Source organism: Amaranthus tricolor, chromosome 4 (assembly GCF_026212465.1).
Source record: "Amaranthus tricolor cultivar Red isolate AtriRed21 chromosome 4, ASM2621246v1, whole genome shotgun sequence".
Classification (NCBI taxonomy): Eukaryota; Viridiplantae; Streptophyta; class Magnoliopsida; order Caryophyllales; family Amaranthaceae; genus Amaranthus; species Amaranthus tricolor.
Window position 1 is genome coordinate 25,575,642 of NC_080050.1, and position 13,224 is coordinate 25,588,865.

A 13,224-nucleotide genomic window follows, 5' to 3' on the forward strand; every position below is an offset into this window, starting at 1 on the left:
TGTATTAAGTTGATTATTGTGGTTTATGATGATGATTAAAGTATGGATTAATGAGGTAATGAAGTATGATTTAATCAAGGGAGTTATGGGACTTAATGAAGAAGTGCAAAGGTTTAGTTCAAGATGCTCTACAATGTAAGGTCGAGCAATTACTGACAGAAGCCTTCTGAAGTGCCGCTCGACCAGCTCGCTCGACCGAGCGAGCTTCAGGATGGGTCGAGCGAGCAGACAGAATGCAGACAGACACTTCCTGTATCCCGCTCGACCAGGCCGCTCGACCGAGCGAGCCCCTGCTTTGGTCGAGCGATGTTTCTGATGCTCTTAAGATGCTGTTTTTGACTCTTCAAGTTCTTAGAGATGTTTTATTATCATTTATTCATAGCTTTAATATACTTAATATAACTTAGTGTGATCTCTCCTATAAATAGAGAGCTCTCAATCACATTGAAATAATCCACAAAATACACCCCAAGCCAAACACTAGCCTATATCTCTTCTCTATTGTAATTCTCCACATTTGAGAGTTCTTTGAACTCCTTTTGATTATATAAGAGATACTACACACCGGAGGACGTAGCCTTAGTTGGGTGAACCTCGTTAAATCTTTGTGTCATTTTATTGCATTACTTTCTCCTACAAACGTTGATATCATTGATCGTAATTTGTTTGTCAATAAACCTCATACACTCGATCTTGGCAATATTGGAGTTTGAAACACATTGCTCGAACTCTAATACATCGTCGTTTTCAATTATCAGAGCCAAGTTGTTGTTATCTTGTTTTAGAGGTTATATTGGTGCAACATGGCTACAATGAAACTTGATATTGAGAAGTTTGATAGGAGTGTTAACTTTGGCTTATGGCAAGTCAAAATGAAAGAAATTTTGATACAAAATGGAGTGCATAAAGCACTAGATGGTGTGGAGAAGAGACCGAAAGGCATAAGTGAGGCTAAGTGGGAAGATATGGATGCGAAGGCTCTATCCGCCATACAACTTTGTCTCTCTAATGAAGTTTTGAGAGAAGTTGTAAAGGAGGAAACTTCAAAAGGCATTTGGGATAAATTGGAATCACTCTATATGGAAAAGAGTGTTACCAATCGACTTTTGTTAAAGAGTCGTTTGTATGATCTCAGATTGCAAGAAGAGAAGCCGATGAAACCGCACCTTGATCAATTTTACTCAATAGTTATGGATTTGCAAAATATTGATGTAAAAGTGGATGATGAGGATTTGGCTATTCTTTTGTTAGTTTCACTACCACACTCATATAAGCATTTTAGGGAAACCTTGTTATATGGAAGAGACACTTTGAGAAGTAAGGATGTTAGAAAGGCCTTGACTCAAAAGGACCTTATTGATTCTCAATTTGCTCAAAAGGAATCAAGAGTTTCCAATGGTGCTTTATTTGTTAAAGAGTCGAGTAAGGAACAAAAGGAGCATGACTTGTAACTTTTGTATGAAGAAGGGCCACTTCAAGAAATATTGTTGGAAATTAAAAGCCAAACAATCAAATAAAAGCAAATCCGCAAGAGCTAGCTCCGTCGAAGCTAGCTATGTTGAAGATGAGATATATGATGTTGATGCTCTTGTCGTTACTAGTGAATATAAGGGTGGTGATTCTTGGATTTTGGATTCGGGATGTTCTAGACACATAACTTTTAACTCTAGGTTCTTCTCAACTTATCAAAAGGTTGATGGAAGAAAAGTCACTATGGGCAATGAGGCTAGTTGTCCGATAGTTGGTATTGGAGATGTTAAAATTATCATGTTTGATGGTGTTGAAAGAACATTGACCGGAGTCCTTCATGTTCCAGGTATGAATAAAAACATAATTTCCCTTAGTATTCTGGATAAAGAAGGTTTTAAGTGAATTGGTGAAGGTGGAGTGTTGAAGGTTGGCAAGGGTCCTAATTTGTTCTTAAAAGGATCCATTAATGATGGCGTGTATATGCTTTTGGGTTCAACCTTAATTAGTTCGGCTTGTGTGTCTACTACTTCAACCGAGCACGAAAATGAAATTGATACTTCTTTTAATGACAGTTTGAGAATAATTTCAACATATCCCAATGAGTCCATGGGATGTATGGACTTGATTGGTAATTAAAAGCATACTTTGGCGTGTATATGCTTTTGGGTTCAACCTTAATTAGTTCGGCTTGTGTGTCCACTACTTCAACCGAGCACGAAAATGAAATTGATACTTCTTTTAATGACAGTTTGAGAATAATTTCAACATATCCCAATGAGTCCATGGGATGTATGGACTTGAATGGTAATTAAAAGCATACTCTTGTAAGCCCTTTGAGGGCATGTTTAGTGCATGTGCTACGTTTATGCACATGTGTTGTTTTTATTTTTTGAGTATGATGTTGTGTAAGTTGTTATATTGTGTTGTAGTGAATTAGAGAATTCCAGTGACTTGGGTGAACTCAAGTCAAGGTGGAGATTGTTGTGATTGGTGTGACTTGAGTGCACATTTGATGAGGTGCATTCATGTGTGACCTTTGGGATGGAATCCTATGAATGTGTTAAGTTGGTGTATTAAGTTGATTATTGTGGTTTATGATGATGATTAAAGTATGGATTAATGAGGTAATGAAGTATGATTTAATCAAGGGAGTTATGGGACTTAATGAAGAAGTGCAAAGGTTTAGTTCAAGATGCTCTACAATGTAAGGTCGAGCAATTACTGACAGAAGCCTTCTGAAGTGCCGCTCGACCAGCTCGCTCGACCGAGCGAGCTTCAGGATGGGTCGAGCGAGCAGACAGAATGCAGACAGACACTTCCTGTATCCCGCTCGACCAGGCCGCTCGACCGAGCGAGCCCCTGCTTTGGTCGAGCGATGTTTCTGATGCTCCTAAGATGCTGTTTTTGACTCTTCAAGTTCTTAGAGATGTTTTATTATCATTTATTCATAGCTTTAATATACTTAATATAACTTAGTGTGATCTCTCCTATAAATAGAGAGCTCTCAATCACATTGAAATAATCCACAAAATACACCCCAAGCCAAACACTAGCCTATATCTCTTCTCTATTGTAATTCTCCACATTTGAGAGTTCTTTGAACTCCTTTTGATTATATAAGAGATACTACACACCGGAGGACGTAGCCTTAGTTGGGTGAACCTCGTTAAATCTTTGTGTCATTTTATTGCATTACTTTCTCCTACAAACGTTGGTATCATTGATAGCGTAATTTGTTTGTCACTAAACCTCATACACTTGATCTTGGCAATATTGGAGTTTGAAACACATTGTTCGAACTCTAGTACATCGTCGTTTTCAATTTTCAAACCAATGAAACACATGTCTAAACTGTGAATTAATAATGCAATGATAATTCTAAATCACCGCCGCAATAATATGAAAAGATTGATACATGTCATGTATACTGCACTGTATAAATTTACAATGAGATAAAAGTATGACATAATGAAATACACGCTAAGGTAACAAAATATAAAATTACAATTGTTCTCTTAGATATATTTTAATATCGTTGTACAATTGCATTAAGATTAACATTCCAAATAAATCATAACTGATCTCCCACACTATTACGCACTTTATTTTTTACATGATCCACTGATCTTTCTATTCTTGTAGTCGCCACAAGCAGAAGCAATACCAAATTCAAAAGCAAATATATTTCTTGAAGACTCTCATGCTTATTTGTCTGAACAAGGTTTGTGGAAATTCCATAAGATTTTTCACATTTAAGAATCACTCGTCATTTCTCACATCACCAATGAAACTTTGAAGTTATACCTCAAAGAATATCACCTCTCCATTTGAAAATTCATTGAGACAAAATTAGCAAGTTCAAGAAACCTTTTGTATCAAATGATGAAAATATAACGATGAAAGCAACAAATGTAAATAATTAGATCTTTGCCTTTTCTTTACTAACTGATTTTCAAGCTCTTGTAACTGTAATCAATTATACTCAACCTCAGGTACCTCAATTTGATAATGATGAAGATTCGTCACGCAAGAAGTTTTACAACTAATCATCCTCCTACCAACCGCTTGATTAACATATAAATCTATCTTCCATATGCGAAATATCAATATCATACCCATCTAAGATTAAGGTAACTTTGTTCGAGTGAGTTTCCTATCCATCATCTCATATTTTTTGTAATTCCAGTTTGGTACTATCAACTAACTTCATTGCATTAACAATATCTTGATCCATTTTTTATAAACTTCACATTGAATGAATCTTTCAACCCAAAAATAGACTCCTTTAACAATGCTATTAAAACAAAATCAAATGACATCAACATACCTAAGATTGAACATGCTTTAACCTTGTTGGGATCATAGGCATCTACAATGGCTTCAAGGGACTCAAGGGTTTCTTGAAACACACCAAGCACATTCTTAAGGTTTCTAAAGTGGGAACTTTAACGAGTATCATCAAGATTAATTAGGATAAGCTCTTGATTCAAACCACAACCATTCATAAGTTCATTGAATGATAAAGCCTTAGCCAACGACAATCATGATTCTATTTCTAGAGCTACTAGTGTCAGTTGAAGTTGGTGAATAAAACAATGTATAGAATGTGTCGATGGACATTCATTTATGATTAAAGTTTGAATACCACCACTAGCACCTTTCATGTTACTAGCACCATAATAGCCTTGACCCTGAACTTTAGAAAGTGTAGGAGAATTAGTAAGGATTATATTGCATTCTTAAGAGTCAAAGAGGTGGTATTAGGAACATGCACGATACCAAGACATTGCTTCATTAATTCAACACTTTTCATAACGTAACATAAACGAAGAGGCAATTGCTTTTTATCCGATATATCGACAGACTTGTCAGCAAGAATAGAAAAACATTCATCACCAAAGCGATAACCGCTTTAGTGGTATCGTTTGCACAATCATTGATAATATCCTTCTGAATGCTAGAAGCTATCAACACACAAATTTCAGGGACATTATCCCTAACAACATCTACAACATCTTGTCTACCATTTGCAAGAAACTTCATAAGTTCAACAAATTTAACCCTATTATGTGAATCTTGTTTTTCGTTGTTGTTAAATTAGGTTGGATTTATTGTGAATGTCAGCATATTAACGGGGGACACAAGTGCACACACTTCATAAGCCAATGAGGTATATACCATCCCAAAACCATATGGCAATGGGAAGAAGGTCTCTAATAGCTTATAAAGCATGCACACGATTTTCAATTTATCGATGTGGGATAACTCATCCCAACACCCCCCCTCACATGTGAACCCCCGTCAAGTTCGCATGTGGGAGTAATCAATTAGGGTAGGAACGCCATTCTTTTCGAACCTACCATTTTTTAAATTGTTGATTGAACCATCGGCTCTGATACCATGTTAAATTAGGCTGGACTTATTGTGAATGCCAGCATATTAACGGGGAGACACAAGTGCACACACTTCATAAGCCAAGGAGATATATACCATCCCAAAACCATATAGCAATGGGAAGAAGGTCTCTAACAGCTTATAAAGTGTGCACATCATTTTCAATTTATCGATGTGGGATAACTCATCCCAACAGTTGTGACCATGTACAGACATACCTTGATATAAGAGTCACTAGAAACACTTAATAGAAGTTTTTAATCTCCTTTGATATTTATTTTTTGTTTCATCACCGTACTCTGAACCACCGCCTTATTATGATGCTATCTTGAATCAAAATTGGCGGAATTTGAGGCTAGACAAAAACAAGCTTTTGATGAGTTGCGAGAAGAACTTCGACTAGCTAGGGTTTAATAATGTTGCAGTTGAATATCATCAAAGGACAATTGAGGCAATAAATATAAGCAACATCACTATCACTATCAACAATGTCAACCCTTATTTCTTAGTTTTTACTTGAATGATAAACAATTATAGTAAACTTATTGTTTAATTATTGTAGTTTATGTAATTTGACAAACATTTACTATTTGTGTAATTTAGGTATTTAACTTTGTTTTTACATTTGGTACGATTTTAATTTACAGATTCTTCATAATGTTTGTTTTATGTTTTATATGGTTTGATAAACAATTTTTAAAAAATTATATAAACCAATAAAAAGTTAAATAAAACCTTATATACTAAAACCTAAACCCTAAAGCATCAAGACGAAAAATATAGTCTGTAAAAGCAAGAAAGAGACGAAATGGCGATGGACTTTTTTGTTGCATTTTAGCGACGAAGGGTAAAGCAATGGATTATTTCCGTCGCAAGTCTGTCACTAATGCCTTTAGCGATTATTTTAGCAACAAAATTGTCCATCGCTATGTATGCCTTCCATGTAGTGAATTGTGCTCAATTTACTAGTTTATTTGTTGTTATTTGTTAATCTTTCATCCATAACCAAATGTTAACATTTTTTTTTTACATATTCACACCAAGATTTCATCCACATAACATTTAATCCATAAATTCAACATTCTATTATCAAGTTCCACTATTATCAATCTCTATTCCTAAATAATTATTTAAGGATATAAAACTACAAAAGAATGAAGATTTTATTTTTGTTAAAAGATGAAATATCCAAATTAATTGGATGAAATCAAAAGAAAATCTTATAAGTTATAAGTAGATCTAACAGAAATAACAATAGCAGCTGACACCACTACAAATAACTATTGAAATAGCGATGGAAAAATGGCGAGGCGGGAAAATGGTCGCCATTGGCGACGGGAAGGCGACGGAAGCAGACATCGCATAATGGAAATGCGAACTGGCGACGGGAAATTTGGTCGCCATGAGCATTTAATTTCTTTAAATTTTTTTTAATACCTAGCGACGGGTAACATGGTCGCCAATTGGTCGCCTATGGAGACAGTTTCTTTTACATTTTTATTTTAATATTTGGCGACGGCCTATGTGGTCGCCAGGTAGTCGCCAAGATAATTTTTTTTATTTCTTTTTTAAACTTCATTGGCGACATTAAGTGCTTGGTCGCCAGTCCCTCGCCATGTACAACGTAATTTTTTTATTTTAATAATTATAAGTGATGGTTGGTTGGAAGCCATTTGGTCGCCACTGCTTTTTCAAATTTGAGAAGATGGCGATGCGTTTGTCATCGCGGTATTTTCGCTATATTTTCTATAAATAACGCGCAGAACTGTTGCGTATTGTATATTTCGGTAGCTAAAGAATTAGAAGAGGTTAGTGATTTTCTTATTCTATTATCTAGCTTGTTTTTTATCTTTACATGAATTGTTTTATTTATTGTTATTGTTTATATTTAATTATTATTGTCATTAATTTGATTTATTTTTATTATTTAATTAGTATATATTTTATTTCGTTTTTTATTTACTTGAGTTTTTTATATTTTTTTATTGTTTTATATTTTATGTTTATTGTCATTAATTTTCCTTAATAATTGTTATTAGAATAATTATATTATTATCATATATTGTTATTTTAATGAATTGTTTTATATATTTTTATTGTCATTAACTTACTTTATTGATCAGTTGAATAATTATATTATTATATTATATTTAGGTGTTAAAAATGAATTCTAGGCAAGAAAGAAGTTGGATGTACAACCGACGAAAAAATGAAAGTTTAGTTTAAGATTTATGAGAGGGTTGGAAGAGTTTTTAGAATTTGCTCGTACACAAAGCATGAGTTCTGAGATTAGATGTCCTTGTAAAAAGTGTAAAAATTGTTGTTATAAGGAATCAGATGAAATAAGAGAACATCTAATGAGAAGGGTTTGTTGAAAATTACTATGAGTGGGAATGTAATCGGAACACAGAGATAGGAACAACATCTGATGTTGTAGCGGAAGTCGGAGAGCAATCGTCAAACAATCCAAATCTATACTCACAGATGGTGCATGATGCAGTAGCTAGTGTGTTTCCAGACAATTACCATCACTTTCTTCCCTCACAGTATAATGTAGTGTCAGTAGATAATGAACCACCGGTACACGTTGACGAATATCTAAACCCACAGTGTCAACAGTTCTTTGAAATGTTAAATTCTGTAAATAGTCCTTTATATGAAGATTGTAAAAATCACACCAAAATGTCTATTATTGGCCGACTTACAAACCTGAAGACAGACCATCGTCTCACTGAGAGGTGTTACGACGATATTTGTGGTATTGTGAACGAAGTGTTACCAGAAGAGAATACGATGGTAAACAACTTCTACGAAACGAAAAAACAAATAGCTGCCCTTGGATTACCCGTTGAGAAGATAGATTGTTGTCCTAATGGATGTTTGATATATTGGGGGAATAATGCGAATGCAACTTGCGGTTACATTTGTGAAACTTCTAGATGGAGAAGAAACAGTAAGGGTGATAAGGTTTCGCGGAAACAATTTCATTATTTCCCCCTAGGCCCCAGATTACAAAGATTGTATGCTTCAGAGGCAACAGCTAGGCATATGAGATGGCATGCAAAGCACCGTACTAAGGATGGAGAGATGATACATCCGTTGATGCTGAAGCGTAGTTGACATTTAACGACATGCATCCAGACTTTGCATTGGAGACTCGAAATGTGCGGCTTGGTCTATGTACAGATGGTTTTAACCCTTTTGGAAGTTCGGGTCAACAGTATTCATCGTGGCCTGTCATTTTAACACCATACAATCTTCCGCCATGGATGTGCATGAAGAAGCTGTATATGTTCTTGACCGTGATTGTCCCTGGGCCGTGTAATCCAAAGCACAACATTGACTTATATCTTCAACCACTAATACAAGAGCTGAATATGTTGTGGGAGGAGGGTATTTGTACATTTGATGTGTCAAAAAAGGAGAATTTCCAACTACGAGCAGCTTTAATATGGACGATCAATGACTTTCCAGCTTATTCGATGTTGTCCGGGTGGAGTATTGCGGGCCGATATGCTTGCCCTTACTGCATGGATGATTCACAAGCCTTTTACCTTACGCATAGCAAGAAGGTGTCTTGGTTTGACTGTCATAGAAGGTTTTTAGATAAAAGTCATCCCTATAGGAGAAATAGAACAAATTTCAGATCAGGCATTGTTGAAAAAAGAGACCCACCTATTATTCGGACAGGACTTGAATTGCTTGATGAATTAGACCAGTTTGGTTTTTTGAGAGTCAATGAAGAAGATGCACCGGAACATAATACAGAGGTTAGTAAGTACTCTGCTGGATGGAAGAAGAGGAGCATATTCTAGGATTTGCCATATTGGAAAACTAACATGATTCGACATAATTTGGATGTTATGCACATAGAGAAGAATGTTTTTGATAACATTTTCAACACTTTTTTTTTGTGTGCCAAGTAAAACAAAGGATCACATCAAGGGTAGACACGATTTGCGTGAACTTGGTATACGTTCAGAATTGCATCCTTTAGGTTCGTGTATTCTCAAACCTTTATAGAATTAATAATTAATAATAATTCATGTAACATGTTATTATGATTATATACAGGTTCGTCTATGCCTAAAGCTTCCTATACATTAAATGGACAACAGATATGTGCTTTGCTTCAATGGTTGAAGAGTATTAGATTTCCCAATGGTTATGTGTCCAATATGGCAAGGAATATTGACATGGCCAAGCATCAATTGTTCGGCATGAAAAGTCACGACTGACATGTTTCATGCAACGCTTAATTCCAATTGCATTCAAAGAATTTCTATCGGTGAAGGTTTGGGAAGCTCTTACTGAATTGAGCTTATATTTTAGAAGTTTGACAACCACAAAGCTATGTGTAGAGGATTTGAGGAAGATGGAAGTAGATATTCTGGTTATCGTCTGCAAACTAGAGACTATTTTTCCGCCCACATTCTTTAATAGCATGGAACACCTTCCTATCCATTTGCCATATGAGGCTAGAATTGCAGGACTGGTCCAATACAGATGGATGTATCCATTTGAGAGGTATATAAATCATATGTAATTAATTTTTTTCATTATTCTACCGGTGAACTAATTTTCCGTACAGGTACCTTAGACATTTGAAACTGAATGTGAAAAATAAAGCTCATGTTGAAGCGTCGATATGCAATGCATATTTAACCGAGGAAGCATCACATTTTGTTTCCCATTATTTTGAGGCACATGTGCGATGCAGGGTCAGAGACCTTCCTAGGAATGACGATGGAAGTTACAACAATATTATAACTGGTGTATTCACAATTTTCAGTCATCCAATAAGATTTCATGGAAAAGGAAAAGCATATATTTTGGATGAAAGAGATTACGAGATTGCACTTAGATACGTGCTAATGAACTGTCCAGAGGTGGATGTATTTGTATCTGAGTTTAAAAGTTCAATTCAAAGACATCAACCGAATTGGTCAAGTTAGAGGATTGAAGCGTTTGTGCAAGAGAATTTCACAAATGCGTTCAGAACTGCAGTATGTTGTTCATCTATTACGTTAGTTATTATGTATGTATGTCAGTATTACGTTAATTAAATTCATAAAGTTATTTCCATTTATCTGACAGGCAAGACAAGGATCATTCGATAACCGAGTGAACAGTGACATTTTGAAGCAGATGGCTGAAGGACCACATAAACTTGCTCGGAGTTACAATGTCTATTACACAAACGGATATAGATTCCATACAATACGTCATGCATCAAATAAATTAGCAGACAATAGTGGAGTGTGCGTCAAAGCTGCTGACAACAATCGTGACGAAGAAGATTTTTACGGGCAATTGCTTGAAATCGTAGAGGTTGAATACCCGGGGATACCTATCAAAAGAGTAACGTTGTTCAAATGTCATTGGTATGACCCAACTACTACTGGAAATAGCCGCGGAACAAATATTCATAAACGATATAAGTTAGTTGACATACATCAAGGTCACTCGTATCGTTTATATGATCCATTTGTGTTGGCAAGTCAAGCATCTCAAGTATATTATCTTCCATATCCGAGTACAAGAAATAATTTAAAAAATTGGAGAGCGGTTTGCAGAGTCAAACAAATTAAATTTGACAAAGAAGTAGAACAGGAATCCAAAGATGCTGCTTTCCAAGAAGAAAATAGGGACCGTATTGAAATTGAAGAAGATGTTTCCCAAACACCGCTTCTTGATCCATCTGGCGAAATTGTTCAATAGGTGCATGATAATGATGAAGATACTGAAGAAGATGTGGATCTTGTAATGTCAGAAAACGAACAATCCGAAGATGAAGATGTTGAGAACGACGACTATTTTAGTGATTAAAATTAATTTAATTTTTTAGATGTAATTATTTAATATTTTGTAATATTTAATACAATTTAATTATAATCTTCCGAATTATTAATATTTTGTAGTAATAATAATGATAACAACAACAACAAAATAATAAATATATATCAACAATAATCATAATAACAATACTAATAATAAATAAAAACAGAGATAATAATAATAATAATATTAATAATAATAATAATAATAATGATTTTAATAATAATAATAATAATAATAACAATAACAGTAATAATAATAATAATAATAATAATAATAATAATAATAATAATAATAATAATAATAATAATAATAATAATAATAATAATAATAATAATAATAATAACAATAATAATAATAATAATAATAATAATAATAATAATAATAATAATAATAATAATAATAGTAATAATAATAATAATAATAATAATAATAATAATAATAATAATAATAATAATAATAATAATAATAATAATAATAATAATAATAATAACAACGGTTAATAATAATAATAATAGCAGCCGAATTTTTCACCACTGCAGCACGCAAAGCCTGAAAAGTCAAAAAGAGTAGTCTTGTCAAAGCAGGCAGCGACGAACCAGCGACCACATATCTCGTCGCCAGCTCACTGCAGCCCTGAAAGGTTTTCACGTGATATATATTTTGCACACTGCAGCACGCAAAGATAATTATTACCGAGGTGCGAGCGACGAACCAGCGACCGAATTGATGGTCGCTAGACTGAAGAGTCAAGCAGTGTTATATTGTCAAAGCAGGGGCGACGAACCAGCGACCGAGATGTTGGTCGCGAGACTGAAAAGTCAAGCAGTGTAGTCTTGTCATTGCAGTTGGCGACGAAGCAGCTACCACCTTCATGGTCGCCCACTTCAGAAGAAAAATCCGTACTATGATGCCCTAATTCCTCATTTCCTACGACTGTATCCTCATTTCCATACTTATTCATTTTCCTTATACTTCACCTCTGAATTTTCTTTTCCTTCATTCATCTCATTCTCTATTAATTTTCTTTTCTCTCTTAATCTTTTCCTCATCATTTTGTGGTTACTACTCATTTTCAACTCTAAAAAACTCATCTTCTTATTACAAGGTTAGTGTTTATTGCTTATTTTTTTTGAATTATTTCAATGTTCTTGATGATTATGATGATAAACTATGTTTGAATGGTTTTTTTTTTTTTTATGTTTGATTTCAAGCTATGGAGTACATTGTCATCTTCATCATGTTTTTTCTTGTTATTTCATGATGTTTATGTTGAATTATGTATGTTTTTTTTTTTATATTTCGGATTATGGTATATTTTGAGCATGTCTAATGTTATTATTTTGTTTCGTCATTTTTTGTATGTTTTTAACATTTTCGAATTATGGTATAACTTGAGCATGTTTAATGTTATTTTTATGCATTTTTTGAATTTCGGAGTAATTTATATTTTCGAATTATGAATTATGGTATACTTTGAGCATGTTTTATGTTATATTTTTCTACATTTCTTTTATTTAGAATGTAACTTTGGAATTATAGAGTAATTTATTTTTAATATGATGTTATTATCTAGTTTCGAAATTTTTTTTGTTTTTTTATATTTTCTATTTTTTGAGCATGTCTAATGTTAATTAAAACAGTTTTTTTTTTTAATTTTTAAATGTAATTTTCGAATTACTTTAATAGTATACGTAGTAATGTTTAGTTTGGGATGAAATAATTCATTATGTAGATAAAATTGGGACATTTTCTGGTATAGATAAGATTGATTTTAGTTGAAAATAATATTAGGGTTTGAAATAAATATTATAGGCAAAATGAGCAGCGACCCTAGTGATTGGGCTAGCAACTATTTCTTGAATAATTTGTCGACTAGCAACGACAACAATAGCGACGAAGACAACAATAACCCAGTTAATGGGAGTAATGAAAATACTCCAAGTGATTCCATACATAATATGGAAGAGGACGATGGAGACGATCCTCGTCCGAATCTTCCATGGCTACCAACAATAAACA